We start from the raw sequence: 19,525 nt of genomic DNA, 5'->3' as shown, positions 1-19,525 counted from the left end.
AAATTAGTTCACGCATTCATGACCTCGAGACTAGATTACTGTAATGCTTTATTAGCTGGTTGTCCTGCATCCTCAATAAACAAGCTACAGTTAGTACAAAATGCAGCTGCTAGAGTTCTTACTAGGTCAAGAAAATATGATCATATAACACCGATTTTATCATCTCTACACTGGTTACCTATTAAGTTCCGCATCAACTACAAAATACTACTACTGACCTATAAAGCCCTAAATGGTTTAGCTCCTATGTACTTAACGGACCTTCTTTCGCCCTACAATCCACCGCGTTCCTTAAGATCACTAAATTCAAGGCTTCTGGTCATTCCTAGGATATCGAAGTCCAGTAAAGGAGGGAGGGCGTTCTCGCATTTAGCTCCAAAACTCTGGAATGGCCTTCCCGATACGGTCCGAGCCTCTGACTCGCTGACACAGTTCAAAACTAGATTAAAGACGCATCTCTTTAGTCAAGCATTCACATAATGCTTACCTTCTAGTCCTCTGTTATGCCATACGGAACCGTTTGCCACTGAAACTGCTTAACGCACCAGTGGGGCTCGACAGCCTCTTAGACAAACGGGTCGGCGCGTATGGTTGGGTTGCGGAGAGTTCGGGTTACGGAGAGTTTGTGAGTTATAACGGAAATTATTATGAACATCAGCTATGCTAATTATTTCCCATCTGCCTTTCTGCTGTTATCTCGGGACGCTTGTCCCGAGAAAAATGGCGTTCGTCAGGTCCAGTTTTGTGTCCAGCCTCTCACGGGGATTTCGGATGCCCCAACGCCTGTGATGAGACGACTCAACGCCTGTGATGAGACGACTCAACGCCTGTGATGAGACGACTCAACGCCTGCGATATGTTATGGCGCCGTTTGATTCATAAACAATATTTATATTTAATATTTATATTTAAACAATATGAATGTAAGCCAGAGGAGAACTGGCCCCCGACTGAGCCTGGGTTCTCCCAAGGTTTTTTCTCCATCCAATCTGATGGAGTTTGGTTCCTTGCCACTGTCGCCTTGCTTTTGGCTTGCTTTGAGCTTGCTCAGTTGGGGTTATTTATTTAGTGTTTAGCAATGTTGTTGATCTGTGTTGTGCTACTTACATGTTATCACTGTGAAGCTGCTTTGATACAATCTGTATTGTGAAAAGCGCTATATAAATAAATGTGACTTGACTTGACTTGACTTTTCTTTTATACACTTTTTAACAAGCCTGCACCAGAAGATTTCTGCCTGCACTTACAGGGCATGTTTCCGTAGTGTAGTGGTTATCACGTTCGCCTCACACGCGAAAGGTCCCCAGTTCGAAACTGGGTGGAAACTGTGGATGGTCTTTGCTAACATTTTTTGAGTGGTTTTCTGTTGAGCAGGTCAGAACACTTGCAGGGCGATTTGCGGTGTAAATTCTTTAGAAAAGGACTAAAACAAAACAAATGACCATTGAAGTTTCCTGTATAGTAATAAAAAATGTTTAGTCTGCCAACAAAAATAGCAGCTTTTTGCCATTTTAAGGACAGTGGGCAGTCTATCGTTTCAGTCGCTTTTGAACAAGCGTACGCTAAAAGAGGTCGGACTGTCTTCCAATTTAAGTTTCCGTAGTGTAGTGGTTATCACGTTCGCTTTACACGCGAAAGGTCCTCAGTTCGAAACTGGGCGGAAACAAGTAAAGGGGTTTTTAATATACGTGCTGAAATTCGCAACAAAGTTTTTGGACTATTGAAATTAGGTGAGGGCAATTGTACCAAAGAGCTGTAGGCAGACTGCCATTCCGAATGAGCTCTTATCTGTTGTTTGTGGAATTTAAACAGCTTGTCACAATGCTTGCAGGAAAGATTATGGGATGGAGCCATTTTCGAAAAAGCACATGTCTTACATAAGGAGGTTTCTGTAGTGTAGTGGTCATCACGTTCGCCTAACAAGGTCCTCGGTTCGAAACCGAGCAGAAACAGCAATTGGCTTTTGGCAGAAAATTTAAACTGTTTGCCACAACAGGAGGGCTCAGCTCACTTTTCCTTTATACACTTTTTAACAAGCCTGCACCAGAAGATTTCTGCCTGCACCTACAGGGCAAGTTTCCGTAGTGTAGTGGTTATCACGTTCGCCTCACACGCGAAAGGTCCCCAGTTCGAAACTGGGCGGAAACTGAGGATGGTCTTTGCTAACATTTTTTGAGTGGTTTTCTGTTGAGCAGGTCAGAACACTTGCAGGGCGATTTGCGGTGTAAATTCTTTAGAAAAGGACTAAAACAAAACAAATGACCATTGAAGTTTCCTGTATAGTAATAAAAAATGTTTAGTCTGCCAACAAAAATAGCAGCTTTTTGCCATTTTAAGGACAGTGGGCAGTCTATCGTTTCAGTCGCTTTTGAACAAGCGTACGCTAAAAGAGGTCGGACTTTCTGCCAAGTTAAGTTTCCGTAGTGTAGTGGTTATCACGTTCGCTTTACACGCCAAAGGTCCTCAGTTCGAAACTGGGCGGAAACAAGTAAAGGGGTTTTTAATATACGTGCTGAAATTCGCAACAAAGTTTTTGGTCTATTGAAATTAGGTGAGGGCAATTGTACCAAAGAGCTGTAGGCAGACTGCCATTCCGAATGAGCTCTTATCTGTTGTTTGTGGAATTTAAACAGCTTGTCACAATGCTTGCAGGAAAGATTATGGGATGGAGCCATTTTCGAAAAAGCACATGTCTTACATAAGGAGGTTTCTGTAGTGTAGTGGTCATCACGTTCGCCTAACAAGGTCCTCGGTTCGAAACCGAGCAGAAACAGCAATTGGCTTTTGGCAGAAAATTTAAACTGTTTGCCACAACAGGAGGGCTCAGCTCACTTTTCGTCTAAATCATACACTAGATTTAATTATATCATATGGAACCGATCCAACTGATATAGATATTATACCGCAAAGCGATGATGTCACTGATCATTACATGGTGACTTGCATAATACGTACTGCTGAAATATGTCATGTTGCGCCACGTTATAGACCAGGCAGAACAATCCTTCCAACCACTATGGATGGATTTTCAAATAGCTTACCTGATCTATCTAAGCTGCAAAGTGAACCCAAACAAACAGATGAATTAGAGGAAATGACTAGCAGTTTAAGCACCATTCTTACTAGTACATTAGATATTGTTGCGCCAATTAGATTAAAAAAGGTTCGAGAGAAAATTAAAGCACCGTGGTACAACAGTGCTACGCATGCTATCAAGAGAGAAACTCGCAACTTAGAGCGTAAATGGAAACAAACTAATTTAGAGGTCTTTAGAATCGCGTGGAAAGACAGTATGTCACGTTATAAAAAGACACTAAAAACAGCCAGGGCTGAGCATCTCCGCAAACTAATCGAAAATAACCAAAATAATCCAAGGTTTTTATTCAACACCGTGGCTAGACTAACAAATAAACAGACATCACCAGAGCAAAATATACCTTTACAGTTTAGTAGTAATGATTTTATGAATTACTTCAATGCGAAAATAGAAAGCATCCGAAACAAAATTATAAATGTACAATCCGCTATGGTGTCTTATGATTCAGCTTCAATTATGGCCCCTCTAGAACAAATAAACCGCTTTACAACGATAGGACAGGAGGAGCTAAATAAACTTATCATTGCATCTAAACCAACAACTTGTTTATTAGATCCAATACCCACTAAACTACTGAAAGAACTATTACCTGTAGTGGAAGAGCCTCTCCTCAATATTATTAACTCGTCTTTATCTTTAGGTCATGTCCCAAAAATATACAAGCTGGCTGTAATAAAACCGCTCATTAAGAAACCGCAATTAGATCCAAATAACTTGGCAAATTACAGACCCATTTCAAATCTTCCATTTATGTCCAAAATACTTGAAAAAGTAGTGTCCGCTCAATTGTGCTCTTTCCTGCAAGAAAATGATATCTATGAAAAATTCCAGTCAGGATTCAGACCGCATCATAGTACAGAAACTGCGCTAGTTAAAATTACAAATGATTTACTTTTAGCTTCTGACCAAGGCTGTATCTCAATACTAGTCCTACTTGATCTTAGCGCTGCGTTCGACACTATAGATCATAAAATACTCTTGGATCGACTACAAAACTACACTGGTGTTCAGGGACAGGCATTAAGCTGGTTTAGATCGTACTTATCGGACCGTTCTCATTTTGTCTGTTTAAATGGGAAAAAATCAAAGATAACGTCAGTAGACTATGGAGTACCGCAAGGATCGGTTTTAGGCCCTCTGCTATTCTCAATATATATGCTGCCACTTGGTAATATTATAAGAAAACATGGAATTAATTTCCACTGTTACGCTGACGACACTCAATTATATATTTCATCACGACCAGATGAAAACACTAACTCATCTAAAATGACAGAGTGTCTCAAAGATATAAAATGCTGGATGACGCGTAATTTCCTGCTATTAAATTCAGATAAAACGGAGGTATTACTTATTGGTCCAAAAAACTACTCACAAAACCTCTCACAGTACAACTTTAATATAGACGGATGTCCTGTTACTTTATCCACAACAGTAAAAGACCTGGGTGTTATACTAGACCGCAACTTGTCTTTCGAAAATCATATTTCATATGTTACAAGAACAGCCTTTTTCCACCTTAGAAACATTGCTAAGCTACGTAACATGCTATCTATTTCTGATGCAGAAAAATTAGTTCACGCATTCATGACCTCGAGACTAGATTACTGTAATGCTTTATTAGCTGGTTGTCCTGCATCCTCAATAAACAAGCTACAGTTAGTACAAAATGCAGCTGCTAGAGTTCTTACTAGGTCAAGAAAATATGATCATATAACACCGATTTTATCATCTCTACACTGGTTACCTATTAAGTTCCGCATCAACTACAAAATACTACTACTGACCTATAAAGCCCTAAATGGTTTAGCTCCTATGTACTTAACGGACCTTCTTTCGCCCTACAATCCACCGCGTTCCTTAAGATCACTAAATTCAAGGCTTCTGGTCATTCCTAGGATATCGAAGTCCAGTAAAGGAGGGAGGGCGTTCTCGCATTTAGCTCCAAAACTCTGGAATGGCCTTCCCGATACGGTCCGAGCCTCTGACTCGCTGACACAGTTCAAAACTAGATTAAAGACGCATCTCTTTAGTCAAGCATTCACATAATGCTTACCTTCTAGTCCTCTGTTATGCCATACGGAACCGTTTGCCACTGAAACTGCTTAACGCACCAGTGGGGCTCGACAGCCTCTTAGACAAACGGGTCGGCGCGTATGGTTGGGTTGCGGAGAGTTCGGGTTACGGAGAGTTTGTGAGTTATAACGGAAATTATTATGAACATCAGCTATGCTAATTATTTCCCATCTGCCTTTCTGCTGTTATCTCGGGACGCTTGTCCCGAGAAAAATGGCGTTCGTCAGGTCCAGTTTTGTGTCCAGCCTCTCACGGGGATTTCGGATGCCCCAACGCCTGTGATGAGACGACTCAACGCCTGTGATGAGACGACTCAACGCCTGTGATGAGACGACTCAACGCCTGCGATATGTTATGGCGCCGTTTGATTCATAAACAATATTTATATTTAATATTTATATTTAAACAATATGAATGTAAGCCAGAGGAGAACTGGCCCCCGACTGAGCCTGGGTTCTCCCAAGGTTTTTTCTCCATCCAATCTGATGGAGTTTGGTTCCTTGCCACTGTCGCCTTGCTTTTGGCTTGCTTTGAGCTTGCTCAGTTGGGGTTATTTATTTAGTGTTTAGCAATGTTGTTGATCTGTGTTGTGCTACTTACATGTTATCACTGTGAAGCTGCTTTGATACAATCTGTATTGTGAAAAGCGCTATATAAATAAATGTGACTTGACTTGACTTGACTTTTCTTTTATACACTTTTTAACAAGCCTGCACCAGAAGATTTCTGCCTGCACTTACAGGGCATGTTTCCGTAGTGTAGTGGTTATCACGTTCGCCTCACACGCGAAAGGTCCCCAGTTCGAAACTGGGTGGAAACTGTGGATGGTCTTTGCTAACATTTTTTGAGTGGTTTTCTGTTGAGCAGGTCAGAACACTTGCAGGGCGATTTGCGGTGTAAATTCTTTAGAAAAGGACTAAAACAAAACAAATGACCATTGAAGTTTCCTGTATAGTAATAAAAAATGTTTAGTCTGCCAACAAAAATAGCAGCTTTTTGCCATTTTAAGGACAGTGGGCAGTCTATCGTTTCAGTCGCTTTTGAACAAGCGTACGCTAAAAGAGGTCGGACTGTCTTCCAATTTAAGTTTCCGTAGTGTAGTGGTTATCACGTTCGCTTTACACGCGAAAGGTCCTCAGTTCGAAACTGGGCGGAAACAAGTAAAGGGGTTTTTAATATACGTGCTGAAATTCGCAACAAAGTTTTTGGACTATTGAAATTAGGTGAGGGCAATTGTACCAAAGAGCTGTAGGCAGACTGCCATTCCGAATGAGCTCTTATCTGTTGTTTGTGGAATTTAAACAGCTTGTCACAATGCTTGCAGGAAAGATTATGGGATGGAGCCATTTTCGAAAAAGCACATGTCTTACATAAGGAGGTTTCTGTAGTGTAGTGGTCATCACGTTCGCCTAACAAGGTCCTCGGTTCGAAACCGAGCAGAAACAGCAATTGGCTTTTGGCAGAAAATTTAAACTGTTTGCCACAACAGGAGGGATCAGCTCACTTTTCCTTTATACACTTTTTAACAAGCCTGCACCAGAAGATTTCTGCCTGCACCTACAGGGCAAGTTTCCGTAGTGTAGTGGTTATCACGTTCGCCTCACACGCGAAAGGTCCCCAGTTCGAAACTGGGTGGAAACTGTGGATGGTCTTTGCTAACATTTTTTGAGTGGTTTTCTGTTGAGCAGGTCAGAACACTTGCAGGGCGATTTGCGGTGTAAATTCTTTAGAAAAGGACTAAAACAAAACAAATGACCATTGAAGTTTCCTGTATAGTAATAAAAAATGTTTAGTCTGCCAACAAAAATAGCAGCTTTTTGCCATTTTAAGGACAGTGGGCAGTCTATCGTTTCAGTCGCTTTTGAACAAGCGTACGCTAAAAGAGGTCGGACTTTCTGCCAAGTTAAGTTTCCGTAGTGTAGTGGTTATCACGTTCGCTTTACACGCGAAAGGTCCTCAGTTCGAAACTGGGCGGAAACAAGTAAAGGGGTTTTTAATATACGTGCTGAAATTCGCAACAAAGTTTTTGGACTATTGAAATTAGGTGAGGGCAATTGTACCAAAGAGCTGTAGGCAGACTGCCATTCCGAATGAGCTCTTATCTGTTGTTTGTGGAATTTAAACAGCTTGTCACAATGCTTGCAGGAAAGATTATGGGATGGAGCCATTTTCGAAAAAGCACATGTCTTACATAAGGAGGTTTCTGTAGTGTAGTGGTCATCACGTTCGCCTAACAAGGTCCTCGGTTCGAAACCGAGCAGAAACAGCAATTGGCTTTTGGCAGAAAATTTAAACTGTTTGCCACAACAGGAGGGATCAGCTCACTTTTCCTTTATACACTTTTTAACAAGCCTGCACCAGAAGATTTCTGCCTGCACCTACAGGGCAAGTTTCCGTAGTGTAGTGGTTATCACGTTCGCCTCACACGCGAAAGGTCCCCAGTTCGAAACTGGGTGGAAACTGTGGATGGTCTTTGCTAACATTTTTTGAGTGGTTTTCTGTTGAGCAGGTCAGAACACTTGCAGGGCGATTTGCGGTGTAAATTCTTTAGAAAAGGACTAAAACAAAACAAATGACCATTGAAGTTTCCTGTATAGTAATAAAAAATGTTTAGTCTGCCAACAAAAATAGCAGCTTTTTGCCATTTTAAGGACAGTGGGCAGTCTATCGTTTCAGTCGCTTTTGAACAAGCGTACGCTAAAAGAGGTCGGACTTTCTGCCAAGTTAAGTTTCCGTAGTGTAGTGGTTATCACGTTCGCTTTACACGCGAAAGGTCCTCAGTTCGAAACTGGGCGGAAACAAGTAAAGGGGTTTTTAATATACGTGCTGAAATTCGCAACAAAGTTTTTGGACTATTGAAATTAGGTGAGGGCAATTGTACCAAAGAGCTGTAGGCAGACTGCCATTCCGAATGAGCTCTTATCTGTTGTTTGTGGAATTTAAACAGCTTGTCACAATGCTTGCAGGAAAGATTATGGGATGGAGCCATTTTCGAAAAAGCACATGTCTTACATAAGGAGGTTTCTGTAGTGTAGTGGTCATCACGTTCGCCTAACAAGGTCCTCGGTTCGAAACCGAGCAGAAACAGCAATTGGCTTTTGGCAGAAAATTTAAACTGTTTGCCACAACAGGAGGGCTCAGCTCACTTTTCTTTTATACACTTTTTAACAAGCCTGCACCAGAAGATTTCTGCCTGCACTTACAGGGCATGTTTCCGTAGTGTAGTGGTTATCACGTTCGCCTCACACACGAAAGGTCCCCAGTTCGAAACTGGGCGGAAACTGTGGATGGTCTTTGCTAACATTTTTTGAGTGGTTTTCTGTTGAGCAGGTCAGAACACTTGCAGGGCGATTTGCGGTGTAAATTCTTTAGAAAAGGACTAAAACAAAACAAATGACCATTGAAGTTTCCTGTAGAGTAATAAAAAATGTTTAGTCTGCCAACAAAAATAGCAGCTTTTTGCCATTTTAAGGACAGTGGGCAGTCTATCGTTTCAGTCGCTTTTGAACAAGCGTACGCTAAAAGAGGTCGGACTGTCTTCCAATTTAAGTTTCCGTAGTGTAGTGGTTATCACGTTCGCTTTACACGCGAAAGGTCCTCAGTTCGAAACTGGGCGGAAACAAGTAAAGGGTTTTTTAATATACGTGCTGAAATTCGCAACAAAGTTTTTGGACTATTGAAATTACGTGAGGGCAATTGTACCAAAGAGCTGTAGGCAGACTGCCATTCCGAATGAGCTCTTATCTGTTGTTTGTGGAATTTAAACAGCTTGTCACAATGCTTGCAGGAAAGATTATGGGATGGAGCCATTTTTGAAAAAGCACATGTCTTACATAAGGAGGTTTCTGTAGTGTAGTGGTGATCACGTTCGCCTAACACGCGAAAGGTCCTCGGTTCGAAACCGAGCAGAAACAGCAATTGGCTTTTGGCAGAAAATTTAAACTGTTTGCCACAACAGGAGGGCTCAGCTCACTTTTCCTTTATACACTTTTTAACAAGCCTGCACCAGAAGATTTCTGCCTGCACCTACAGGGCAAGTTTCCGTAGTGTAGTGGTTATCACGTTCGCCTCACACGCGAAAGGTCCCCAGTTCGAAACTGGGCGGAAACTGTGGATGGTCTTTGCTAACATTTTTTGAGTGGTTTTCTGTTGAGCAGGTCAGAACACTTGCAGGGCGATTTGCGGTGTAAATTCTTTAGAAAAGGACTAAAACAAAACAAATGACCATTGAAGTTTCCTGTATAGTAATAAAAAATGTTTAGTCTGCCAACAAAAATAGCAGCTTTTTGCCATTTTAAGGACAGTGGGCAGTCTATCGTTTCAGTCGCTTTTGAACAAGCGTACGCTAAAAGAGGTCGGACTTTCTGCCAAGTTAAGTTTCCGTAGTGTAGTGGTTATCACGTTCGCTTTACACGCCAAAGGTCCTCAGTTCGAAAGTGGGCGGAAACAAGTAAAGGGGTTTTTAATATACGTGCTGAAATTCGCAACAAAGTTTTTGGACTATTGAAATTAGGTGAGGGCAATTGTACCAAAGAGCTGTAGGCAGACTGCCATTCCGAATGAGCTCTTATCTGTTGTTTGTGGAATTTAAACAGCTTGTCACAATGCTTGCAGGAAAGATTATGGGATGGAGCCATTTTCGAAAAAGCACATGTCTTACATAAGGAGGTTTCTGTAGTGTAGTGGTCATCACGTTCGCCTAACACGCGGGGGCCAGTCGCGCGTAGGTGTAGAGCGCTGCCAGCCAATAGGAACGCAGGAAATTTCAGGGAGGCGGGCCAGAAAAAATACACAAAATCATAGGTTCGAGTCCCGTCTCGACCACAAATATCATATTGTATCTAGATTAAAAAATGATTACAAATTCATGTCAAGTACGATTTACATATAATAAACTAAATTTTTTCTGAAAATAGAATAAAACTTTTAAGATTTGTTTTTGTGTAGGATGTACGAAATGTCCAATTATCTCAATAAACATTTAAATTATAATAGGGTATAGTTCTCTTTTAATATAGAAAATATTTGAATGTGAATAATTGTAAAGAACATTTTGATAATGTTTTATACCTTTATTTTTTTTTTAGAGAGATTTTCACATTATATTTCTTTAACTATGCACAAAAATCCAATATATATATATGAAAAACAACCAGTAAACACCAAATAGTAAGTTTATCATTTTATTTATAATACAATAATATACATATTATTATGTAAAACTGAAAAAGGTACTGTATTAAATACTTATAGATTAAAAAACAATAACATGAATAATAACAATAATAATAACAACATAAAGCTGGGGAAAAAACAAGATTTAAAAAAATAACAAATAATTATGTACAATGTTTAATTAACAGTTATTAAGTTTACACATCTGACCAAGATAAAATAATGCAAGTCAATAAAATTAACTTTAAAAACACACCAAATTGCAATGCAAACAAGGACTAAACTGTTTGATTTTAATGGACAATGGAAAGAAATTTAACAATTTAAAATTATAGATTAAATAACAGCAATAATAATATGGCTGTGGAGAAAATGAAAAAAAAAAACAAGAACATTTTTAAAAGTAAATAATTATGTACAGTGTTTAATAGTAACAATACTTAATATTTAGTGTTTTTTCAAATCTGAGCAAGATAAAATAATGCTAGTCAATAAATGAACTTAAAAAAATACAATGCAATGCAATAAAATACAATACTTTTGTAATTTTAATGAACATCCATATATATATATATATATATATATATATATATATATATATATATATATATACAGTGGTGTGAATAAGTGTTTGCATGGTTTTACTTCAGTTAGCCTAATAGCTGGTTTGATTTGCATTGAAAGATGATCTTATGGTAAGTACTACCCCATGCCAATCTCTAGGTGTGGTGGAAGGTGTGTGATGATGTGGGGATATTTTAATTCCAAAGGCCAAGGGAACTTTATCAGGATGCATATTATCCTGGATCCATTAAATAACTGGCTTTTAAAAATAAAAATCAGCCTGACTCTATGGGAATTTAACATAGGGGTGCCCTGACTTATGCACCCTGTATTTTGAGGAAAAACATTTATTTATTTATGATACATTATTCATTCACAAAGAAAATTTGTGTCCTTAAAGGTTGGAGTTTTCCTCATTTTTCTAATTAAGGCATTAAGATCAATATCAAAAAGATTATTTTTATTCCTCTTTTTAGGCAACTTTAGCATGGGGGCAAACACTTATTCACACCACTGTATATATATATTAAAAGTGCATTAATATGTATAATATTGTATATGCGTGAATAACACATTTAATACACGTGTGTAATGCACGTCTTTACTTTTGTGTTCAAGTAGCTGGGAACAGGGGTTTCAGTGAGTGCAGACAGCATTGGTGCAGGTGTAGAGGCTGATTGTGCTGCGTGAGATGGTGCAAAGCCGATGTTGTTGGAGGAGCTGCAAGGAAAAGCACAGGGAGGAAATTAAAAACTGAATGTACATATGTATTTGATTGTCTTGACTACATTAAATGACTAATCATTATTTATTCTTTTATTCTATTTATTCTGTTATTTGTTCTAGTAATGCACATTCTGATAATGTTCAAATGCTTGTAAGTAAATAGTCAATTTTTTCACAACAAATAACAGTTTAGCATGCATACAATTCATGAAGTGCACCCACCTTCACCACTGGTATATTCAAACCTTAACAGTAGTTAGAACAAAAGAACATGGAGGATAAGTATGTAATTGAATAAGCCTCAAAAATGGATGTGTAAAGTAACCTGTTGTAAATAAGACTGTGGATCCTGTGGCTGCAGATGAGCCTAAAAATTACGCATTATAATTTGAATGGTTTCTCTCCAGTATGTTCAATTTTTATTCCAATTTTATAAGAATTTGACATGGGTATATATAACACACATGACAAGATACTTGATTTACTTACTCAGCTGTGTGAGATATTTTGTTGGAGAAAAACTTTCCAGTTCTTCTTCCTCCTCCATTACTATAAAATAAATAAAATAAAAAAATATAAAAATATATATGCAGAAATGTATGCATGTATATATAAAAAGTTAACAAGTTTAACTAATTAAAAATGTTAAATTGTACTATTAAATTGCACACATATATCTATTTGTTCATAATTTAAATGTAATATGTGTGTGTGATATTAATTGCAATATAGGAGGACCAAACCTGCAGAAATTAAACATTAATAAGTAAAAAAAAAGATACATTTGATAATAGGAAAATAAATAAAGGAATAAATGACTTGATAAAATAAATATGATTTATTCTTAATCAAAATCATTTTTGTATTTTTTTCCCTTCCCTTTCTGCTTTTATTTATGTGTTAATTAATATTTATATTTGGTAAGCAAGACCAACCAACCTAATTATCATGCACATCAATAAATGAAATACTGTAAAAATAGATATAAAACTAAAGAAAGAAAATTTAAATAAATAAAGGTTAAAACAAATATATCTGGAAATAAAAACAAATTGGAATAAATAAATATATATATTAATATAATATATTAATAATATATAAATATATATATATTATATAAAATAAATATATAATTAAATGAATGCATAAATAAATATAAGAATAAACTGAACAAAGAAATAAAATAATAAATAAATACAATTAAAACGAATACAAATACATTAAAATATAAAAGCAAAAAATGATATATTTGGGGGAAATTATACAAAAGTATATTTGATTAAAATGTTATCATAATTATTTTATCAAGTCGTTTATTCCTTTATGTATTTTCCTATTATCACATTTAATTTTATTTATTTATTTATTTATTTATTTATTCATTCATTTATTTATTTATTCATTCATTCATTTTTAACTGCAGGTTTGGTCCTCCATACTACTGCACATTACATCTTTCTGCAATGTTAACTTATATTTTAAACATAGTTAGAGATTATGATGAAATATTCACCTTTACAAACAAAGATACTCTTATAAAATAGCTGTTTCTTATCGTCACAATCCATTCAACACGATAACAATACGATTACATGACAATACATGCAATTTAAATGATAAAATATTTGAATAATAAAGTATATGCACTCACCTGAGTTAAAGTCTGTCTGCAGGTAGTTTAGACAAAACGAAACAAGTTTGCTGACAAGTCGGTAAACAAATATCTCTCCGGTAATAAAACGGGTTGACAGATGACGCTTCGCTTTTTAAATTCCCCGCCACGGAAAAGCGAAACAGCGCCGGGAAGTCTACGTGTGGCCAAAAGTAGATTGCATCCGTAGTGTTAAGCACTACCATAGAGAATGAATGGGAAAAGTTAAGGGAAGTTAAGCTTAACCATTTTCGGCTCCCGCGCGAAAGGTCCTCGGTTCGAAACCGAGCAGAAACAGCAATTGGCTTTTGGCAGAAAATTTAAACTGTTTGCCACAACAGGAGGGCTCAGCTCACTTTTCCTTTATACACTTTTTAACAAGCCTGCACCAGAAGATTTCTGCCTGCACCTACAGGGCATGTTTCCGTAGTGTAGTGGTTATCACGTTCGCCTCACACGCGAAAGGTCCCCAGTTCGAAACTGGGCGGAAACTGTGGATGGTCTTTGCTAAAATTTTTTGAGTGGTTTTCTGTTGAGCAGGTCAGAACACTTGCAGGGCGATTTGCGGTGTAAATTCTTTAAAAAAGGACTAAAACAAAACAAATGACCACTGAAGTTTCCTGTAGAGTAATAAAAAATGTTTAGTCTGCCAACAAAAATAGCAGCTTTTTGCCATTTTTTAGGACAGTGGGCAGTCTATCGTTTCAGTCGCTTTTGAACAAGCGTACGCTAAAAGAGGTCGGACTGTCTTCCAAGTTAAGTTTCCGTAGTGTAGTGGTTATCACGTTCGCTTTACACGTGAAAGGTCCTCAGTTCGAAACTGGGCGGAAACAAGTAAAAGGGTTTTTAATATACGTGCTGAAATTCGCAACAAAGTTTTTGGACTATTGAAATTAGGTGAGGGCAATTGTACCAAAGAGCTGTAGGCAGACTGCCATTCCGAATGAGCTCTTATCTGTTGTTTGTGGAATTTAAACAGCTTGTCACAATGCTTGCAGGAAAAGATTATGGGATGGAGCCATTTTCGAAAAAGCACATGTCTTACATAAGGAGGTTTCTGTATTGTAGTGGTGATCACATTCCCCTAACACGCGAAAGGTCCTCGGTTCGAAACCGAGCAGAAACAGCAATTGGCTTTTGGCAGAAAATTTAAACTGTTTGCCACAACAGGAGGGCTCAGCTCACTTTTGCTTTATACACTTTTTAACAAGCCTGCACCAGAAGATTTCTGCCTGCACCTACAGGGCATGTTTCCGTAGTGTAGTGGTTATCACGTTCGCCTCACACGCGAAAGGTCCCCAGTTTGAAACTGGGCGGAAACTGTGGATGGTCTTTGCTAACATTTTTTGAGTGGTTTTCTGTTGAGCAGGTCAGAACACTTGCAGGGCGATTTGCGGTGTAAATTCTTTAGAAAAGGACTAAAACAAAACAAATGACCATTGAAGTTTCCTGTAGAGTAATAAAAAATGTTTAGTCTGCCAACAAAAATAGCAGCTTTTTGCCATTTTAAGGACAGTGGGCAGTCTATCGTTTCAGTCGCTTTTGAACAAGCGTACGCTAAAAGAGGTCGGACTGTCTTCCAAGGTAGGTTTCCGTAGTGTAGTGGTTATCACGTTCGCTTTACACGCGAAAGGTCCTCAGTTCGAAACTGGGCGGAAACAAGTAAAGGGGTTTTTAATATACGTGCTGAAATTCGCAACAAAGTTTTTGGACTATTGAAATTAGGTGAGGGCAATTGTACCAAAGAGCTGTAGGCAGACTGCCATTCCGAATGAGCTCTTATCTGTTGTTTGTGGAATTTAAACAGCTTGTCACAATGCTTGCAGGAAAGATTATGGGATGGAGCCATTTTCGAAAAAGCACATGTCTTACATAAGGAGGTTTCTGTAGTGTAGTGGTCATCACGTTCGCCTAACACGCGAAAGGTCCTCGGTTCGAAACCGAGCAGAAACAGCAATTGGCTTCTGGCAGAAAATTTAAACGGTTTGCCACAACAGGAGGGCTCAGCTCACTTTTCCTTTATACACTTTTTAACAAGCCTGCACCAGAAGATTTCTGCCTGCACCTACAGGGCATGTTTCCGTAGTGTAGTGGTTATCACGTTCGCCTCACACGCGAAAGGTCCCCAGTTCGAAACTGGGCGGAAACTGTGGATGGTCTTTGCTAACATTTTTTGAGTGGTTTTCTGTTGAGCAGGTCAGAACACTTGCAGGGCGATTTGCAGTGTAAATTCTTTAGAAAAGGACTAAAACAAAACAAATGACCATTGAAGTTTCCTGTAGAGTAATAAAAAATGTTTAGTCTGCCAACAAAAATAGCAGCTTTTTGCCATTTTAAGGACAGTGGGCAGTCTATCGTTTCAGTCGCTTTTGAACAAGCGTACGCTAAAAGAGGTCGGACTGTCTTCCAAGGTAGGTTTCCGTAGTGTAGTGGTTATCACGTTCGCTTTACACGCGAAAGGTCCTCAGTTCGAAACTGGGCGGAAACAAGTAAAGGGGTTTTTAATATACGTGCTGAAATTCGCAACAAAGTTTTTGGACTATTGAAATTAGGTGAGGGCAATTGTACCAAAGAGCTGTAGGCAGACTGCCATTCCGAATGAGCTCTTATCTGTTGTTTGTGGAATTTAAACAGCTTGTCACAATGCTTGCAGGAAAGATTATGGGATGGAGCCATTTTCGGAAAAGCACATGCTTACATAAGGAGGTTTCTGTAGTGTAGTGGTCATCACGTTCGCCTAACACGCGAAAGGTCCTCGGTTCGAAACCGAGCAGAAACAGCAATTGGCTTTTGGCAGAAAATTTAAACTGTTTGCCACAACAGGAGGGCTCAGCTCACTTTTCCTTTATACACTTTTTAACAAGCCTGCACCAGAAGATTTCTGCCTGCACCTACAGGGCATGTTTCCGTAGTGTAGTGGTTATCACGTTCGCCTCACACGCGAAAGGTCCCCAGTTTGAAACTGGGCGGAAACTGTGGATGGTCTTTGCTAACATTTTTTGAGTGGTTTTCTGTTGAGCAGGTCAGAACACTTGCAGGGCGATTTGCGGTGTAAATTCTTTAGAAAAGGACTAAAACAAAACAAATGACCATTGAAGTTTCCTGTAGAGTAATAAAAAATGTTTAGTCTGCCAACAAAAATAGCAGCTTTTTGCCATTTTTTAGGACAGTGGGCAGTCTATCGTTTCAGTCGCTTTTGAACAAGCGTACGCTAAAAGAGGTCGGACTGTCTTCCAAGGTAGGTTTCCGTAGTGTAGTGGTTATCACGTTCGCTTTACACGCGAAAGGTCCTCAGTTCGAAACTGGGCGGAAACAAGTAAAGGGGTTTTTAATATACGTGCTGAAATTCGCAACAAAGTTTTTGGACTATTGAAATTAGGTGAGGGCAATTGTACCAAAGAGCTGTAGGCAGACTGCCATTCCGAATGAGCTCTTATCTGTTGTTTGTGGAATTTAAACAGCTTGTCACAATGCTTGCAGGAAAGATTATGGGATGGAGCCATTTTCGAAAAAGCACATGTCTTACATAAGGAGGTTTCTGTAGTGTAGTGGTCATCACGTTCGCCTAACACGCGAAAGGTCCTCGGTTCGAAACCGAGCAGAAACAGCAATTGGCTTCTGGCAGAAAATTTAAACGGTTTGCCACAACAGGAGGGCTCAGCTCACTTTTCCTTTATACACTTTTTAACAAGCCTGCACCAGAAGATTTCTGCCTGCACCTACAGGGCATGTTTCCGTAGTGTAGTGGTTATCACGTTCGCCTCACACGCGAAAGGTCCCCAGTTCGAAACTGGGCGGAAACTGTGGATGGTCTTTGCTAACATTTTTTGAGTGGTTTTCTGTTGAGCAGGTCAGAACACTTGCAGGGCGATTTGCGGTGTAAATTCTTTAGAAAAGGACTAAAACAAAACAAATGACCATTGAAGTTTCCTGTAGAGTAATAAAAAATGTTTAGTCTGCCAACAAAAATAGCAGCTTTTTGCCATTTTAAGGACAGTGGGCAGTCTATCGTTTCAGTCGCTTTTGAACAAGCGTACGCTAAAAGAGGTCGGACTGTCTTCCAAGGTAGGTTTCCGTAGTGTAGTGGTTATCACGTTCGCTTTACACGCGAAAGGTCCTCAGTTCGAAACTGGGCGGAAACAAGTAAAGGGGTTTTTAATATACGTGCTGAAATTCGCAACAAAGTTTTTGGACTATTGAAATTAGGTGAGGGCAATTGTACCAAAGAGCTGTAGGCAGACTGCCATTCCGAATGAGCTCTTATCTGTTGTTTGTGGAATTTAAACAGCTTGTCACAATGCTTGCAGGAAAGATTATGGGATGGAGCCATTTTCGAAAAAGCACATGTCTTACATAAGGAGGTTTCTGTAGTGTAGTGGTCATCACGTTCGCCTAACACGCGAAAGGTCCTCGGTTCGAAACCGAGCAGAAACAGCAATTGGCTTCTGGCAGAAAATTTAAACGGTTTGCCACAACAGGAGGGCTCAGCTCACTTTTCCTTTATACACTTTTTAACAAGCCTGCACCAGAAGATTATTGCCTGTACCTACAGGGCATGTTTCCGTAGTGTAGTGGTTATCACGTTCGCCTCACACGCGAAAGGTCCCCAGTTCGAAACTGGGTGGAAACTGTGGATGGTCTTTGCTAACATTTTTTGAGTGGTTTTCTGTTGAGCAGGTCAGAACACTTGCAGGGCGATTTGCGGTGTAAATTCTTTAGAAAAGGACTAAAACAAAACAAATGACCATTGAAGTTTCCTGTAGAGTAATAAAAAATGTTTAGTCTGCCAACAAAAATAGCAGCTTTTTGCCATTTTAAGGACAGTGGGCAGTCTATCGTTTCAGTCGCTTTTGAACAAGCGTACGCTAAAAGAGGTCGGACTGTCTTCCAAGTTAAGTTTCCGTAGTGTAGTGGTTATCACGTTCGCTTTACACGCGAAAGGTCCTCAGTTCGAAACTGGGCGGAAACAAGTGAAGGGGTTTTTAATATACGTACTGAAATTCGCAACAAAGTTTTTGGACTATTGAAATTAGGTGAGGGCAATTGTACCAAAGAGCTGTAGGCAGACTGCCATTCCGAATGAGCTCTTATCTGTTGTTTGTGGAATTTAAACAGCTTATCACAATGCTTGCAGGAAAGATTATGGGATGGAGCCATTTTCGAAAAAGCACATGTCTTACATAAGGATGTTTCTGTAGTGTAGTGGTCATCACGTTCGCCTAACACGCGAAAGGTCCTCGGTTCGAAACCGAGCAGAAACAGCAATTGGCTTCTGGCAGAAAATTTAAACGGTTTGCCACAACAGGAGGGCTCAGCTCACTTTTGCTTTATACACTTTTTAACAAGCCTGCACCAGAAGATGTCTGCCTGCACCTACAGGGCAAGTTTCCGTAGTGTAGTGGTTATCACGTTCGCCTCACACGCGAAAGGTCCCCAGTTCGAAACTGGGCGGAAACTGTGGATGGTCTTTGCTAACATTTTTTGAGTGGTTTTCTGTTGAGCAGGTCAGAACACTTGCAGGGCGATTTGCGGTGTAAATTCTTTAGAAAAGGACTAAAACAAAACAAATGACCATTGAAGTTTCCTGTAGAGTAATAAAAAATGTTTAGTCTGCCAACAAAAATAGCAGCTTTTTGCCATTTTAAGGACAGTGGGCAGTCTATCGTTTCAGTCGCTTTTGAACAAGCGTACGCTAAAAGAGGTCGGACTGTCTTCCAAGGTAGGTTTCCGTAGTGTAGTGGTTATCACGTTCGCTTTACACGCGAAAGGTCCTCAGTTCGAAACTGGGCGGAAACAAGTAAAGGGGTTTTTAATATACGTGCTGAAATTCGCAACAAAGTTTTTGGACTATTGAAATTAGGTGAGGGCAATTGTACCAAAGAGCTGTAGGCAGACTGCCATTCCGAATGAGCTCTTATATGTTGTTTGTGGAATTTAAACAGCTTGTCACAATGCTTGCAGGAAAGATTATGGGATGGAGCCATTTTCGAAAAAGCACATGTCTTACATAAGGAGGTTTCTGTAGTGTAGTGGTCATCACGTTCGCCTAACACGCGAAAGGTCCTCGGTTCGAAACCGAGCAGAAACAGCAATTGGCTTCTGGCAGAAAATTTAAACGGTTTGCCACAACAGGAGGGCTCAGCTCACTTTTCCTTTATACACTTTTTAACAAGCCTGCACCAGAAGATTTCTGCCTGCACCTACAGGGCATGTTTCCGTAGTGTAGTGGTTATCAC

The 19,525-nt window shown here is 39.4% G+C and overlaps 1 long non-coding RNA gene and 18 other non-coding genes across 20 annotated transcripts; 18 read left to right on the top strand and 1 right to left on the bottom strand.

Annotated features, from left to right (window-relative positions):
* The first annotated feature begins 1,593 nt into the window (after positions 1–1,593).
* trnav-uac (transfer RNA valine (anticodon UAC)) lies at positions 1,594–1,666 on the top strand. The gene has a single exon. It is a non-coding gene; the product is annotated as a tRNA-Val (tRNA).
* A 409-nt stretch (positions 1,667–2,075) lies between these two features.
* On the top strand, positions 2,076–2,148 carry trnav-cac (transfer RNA valine (anticodon CAC)). The gene has a single exon. It is a non-coding gene; the product is annotated as a tRNA-Val (tRNA).
* Positions 2,149–6,259: 4,111 nt separating this feature from the next.
* trnav-uac (transfer RNA valine (anticodon UAC)) lies at positions 6,260–6,332 on the top strand. Its single transcript has one exon. It is a non-coding gene; the product is annotated as a tRNA-Val (tRNA).
* Positions 6,333–7,080: 748 nt separating this feature from the next.
* Positions 7,081–7,153, top strand: trnav-uac (transfer RNA valine (anticodon UAC)). Its single transcript has one exon. It is a non-coding gene; the product is annotated as a tRNA-Val (tRNA).
* Positions 7,154–7,901: 748 nt separating this feature from the next.
* trnav-uac (transfer RNA valine (anticodon UAC)) lies at positions 7,902–7,974 on the top strand. The gene has a single exon. It is a non-coding gene; the product is annotated as a tRNA-Val (tRNA).
* Positions 7,975–8,722: 748 nt separating this feature from the next.
* On the top strand, positions 8,723–8,795 carry trnav-uac (transfer RNA valine (anticodon UAC)). The gene has a single exon. It is a non-coding gene; the product is annotated as a tRNA-Val (tRNA).
* Positions 8,796–9,210: 415 nt separating this feature from the next.
* trnav-cac (transfer RNA valine (anticodon CAC)) lies at positions 9,211–9,283 on the top strand. Its single transcript has one exon. It is a non-coding gene; the product is annotated as a tRNA-Val (tRNA).
* A 1,070-nt stretch (positions 9,284–10,353) lies between these two features.
* LOC148995070 (uncharacterized) lies at positions 10,354–13,544 on the bottom strand. Of its 2 annotated transcripts, none has more exons than XR_016150758.1 (3): positions 13,290–13,544; positions 11,518–12,187; positions 10,354–10,709 (listed from the first exon to the last, which is right to left on the bottom strand). It is a non-coding gene; the product is annotated as an uncharacterized LOC148995070 (long non-coding RNA). The 2 variants fall into 2 exon arrangements; XR_016150759.1 differs by lacking the exon at positions 13,290–13,544 and having other exon boundaries at positions 11,518–12,005; positions 12,128–12,316.
* A 165-nt stretch (positions 13,545–13,709) lies between these two features.
* Positions 13,710–13,782, top strand: trnav-cac (transfer RNA valine (anticodon CAC)). Its single transcript has one exon. It is a non-coding gene; the product is annotated as a tRNA-Val (tRNA).
* Positions 13,783–14,049: 267 nt separating this feature from the next.
* On the top strand, positions 14,050–14,122 carry trnav-uac (transfer RNA valine (anticodon UAC)). The gene has a single exon. It is a non-coding gene; the product is annotated as a tRNA-Val (tRNA).
* Positions 14,123–14,877: 755 nt separating this feature from the next.
* trnav-uac (transfer RNA valine (anticodon UAC)) lies at positions 14,878–14,950 on the top strand. The gene has a single exon. It is a non-coding gene; the product is annotated as a tRNA-Val (tRNA).
* A 415-nt stretch (positions 14,951–15,365) lies between these two features.
* On the top strand, positions 15,366–15,438 carry trnav-cac (transfer RNA valine (anticodon CAC)). Its single transcript has one exon. It is a non-coding gene; the product is annotated as a tRNA-Val (tRNA).
* Positions 15,439–15,704: 266 nt separating this feature from the next.
* trnav-uac (transfer RNA valine (anticodon UAC)) lies at positions 15,705–15,777 on the top strand. Its single transcript has one exon. It is a non-coding gene; the product is annotated as a tRNA-Val (tRNA).
* A 754-nt stretch (positions 15,778–16,531) lies between these two features.
* trnav-uac (transfer RNA valine (anticodon UAC)) lies at positions 16,532–16,604 on the top strand. The gene has a single exon. It is a non-coding gene; the product is annotated as a tRNA-Val (tRNA).
* A 415-nt stretch (positions 16,605–17,019) lies between these two features.
* trnav-cac (transfer RNA valine (anticodon CAC)) lies at positions 17,020–17,092 on the top strand. Its single transcript has one exon. It is a non-coding gene; the product is annotated as a tRNA-Val (tRNA).
* A 266-nt stretch (positions 17,093–17,358) lies between these two features.
* Positions 17,359–17,431, top strand: trnav-uac (transfer RNA valine (anticodon UAC)). The gene has a single exon. It is a non-coding gene; the product is annotated as a tRNA-Val (tRNA).
* Positions 17,432–18,185: 754 nt separating this feature from the next.
* Positions 18,186–18,258, top strand: trnav-uac (transfer RNA valine (anticodon UAC)). The gene has a single exon. It is a non-coding gene; the product is annotated as a tRNA-Val (tRNA).
* A 415-nt stretch (positions 18,259–18,673) lies between these two features.
* On the top strand, positions 18,674–18,746 carry trnav-cac (transfer RNA valine (anticodon CAC)). Its single transcript has one exon. It is a non-coding gene; the product is annotated as a tRNA-Val (tRNA).
* Positions 18,747–19,012: 266 nt separating this feature from the next.
* On the top strand, positions 19,013–19,085 carry trnav-uac (transfer RNA valine (anticodon UAC)). Its single transcript has one exon. It is a non-coding gene; the product is annotated as a tRNA-Val (tRNA).
* The last annotated feature ends 440 nt before the right edge of the window (positions 19,086–19,525 follow it).

Source organism: Pimephales promelas, chromosome 3 (assembly GCF_988280905.1).
Source record: "Pimephales promelas chromosome 3, fPimPro1.hap1.1, whole genome shotgun sequence".
Lineage (NCBI taxonomy): Eukaryota > Metazoa > Chordata > Actinopteri > Cypriniformes > Leuciscidae > Pimephales > Pimephales promelas.
The sequence above is the reverse complement of the archived record's forward strand: the minus strand, read 5'-3'. Positions and strand labels throughout refer to the sequence as shown.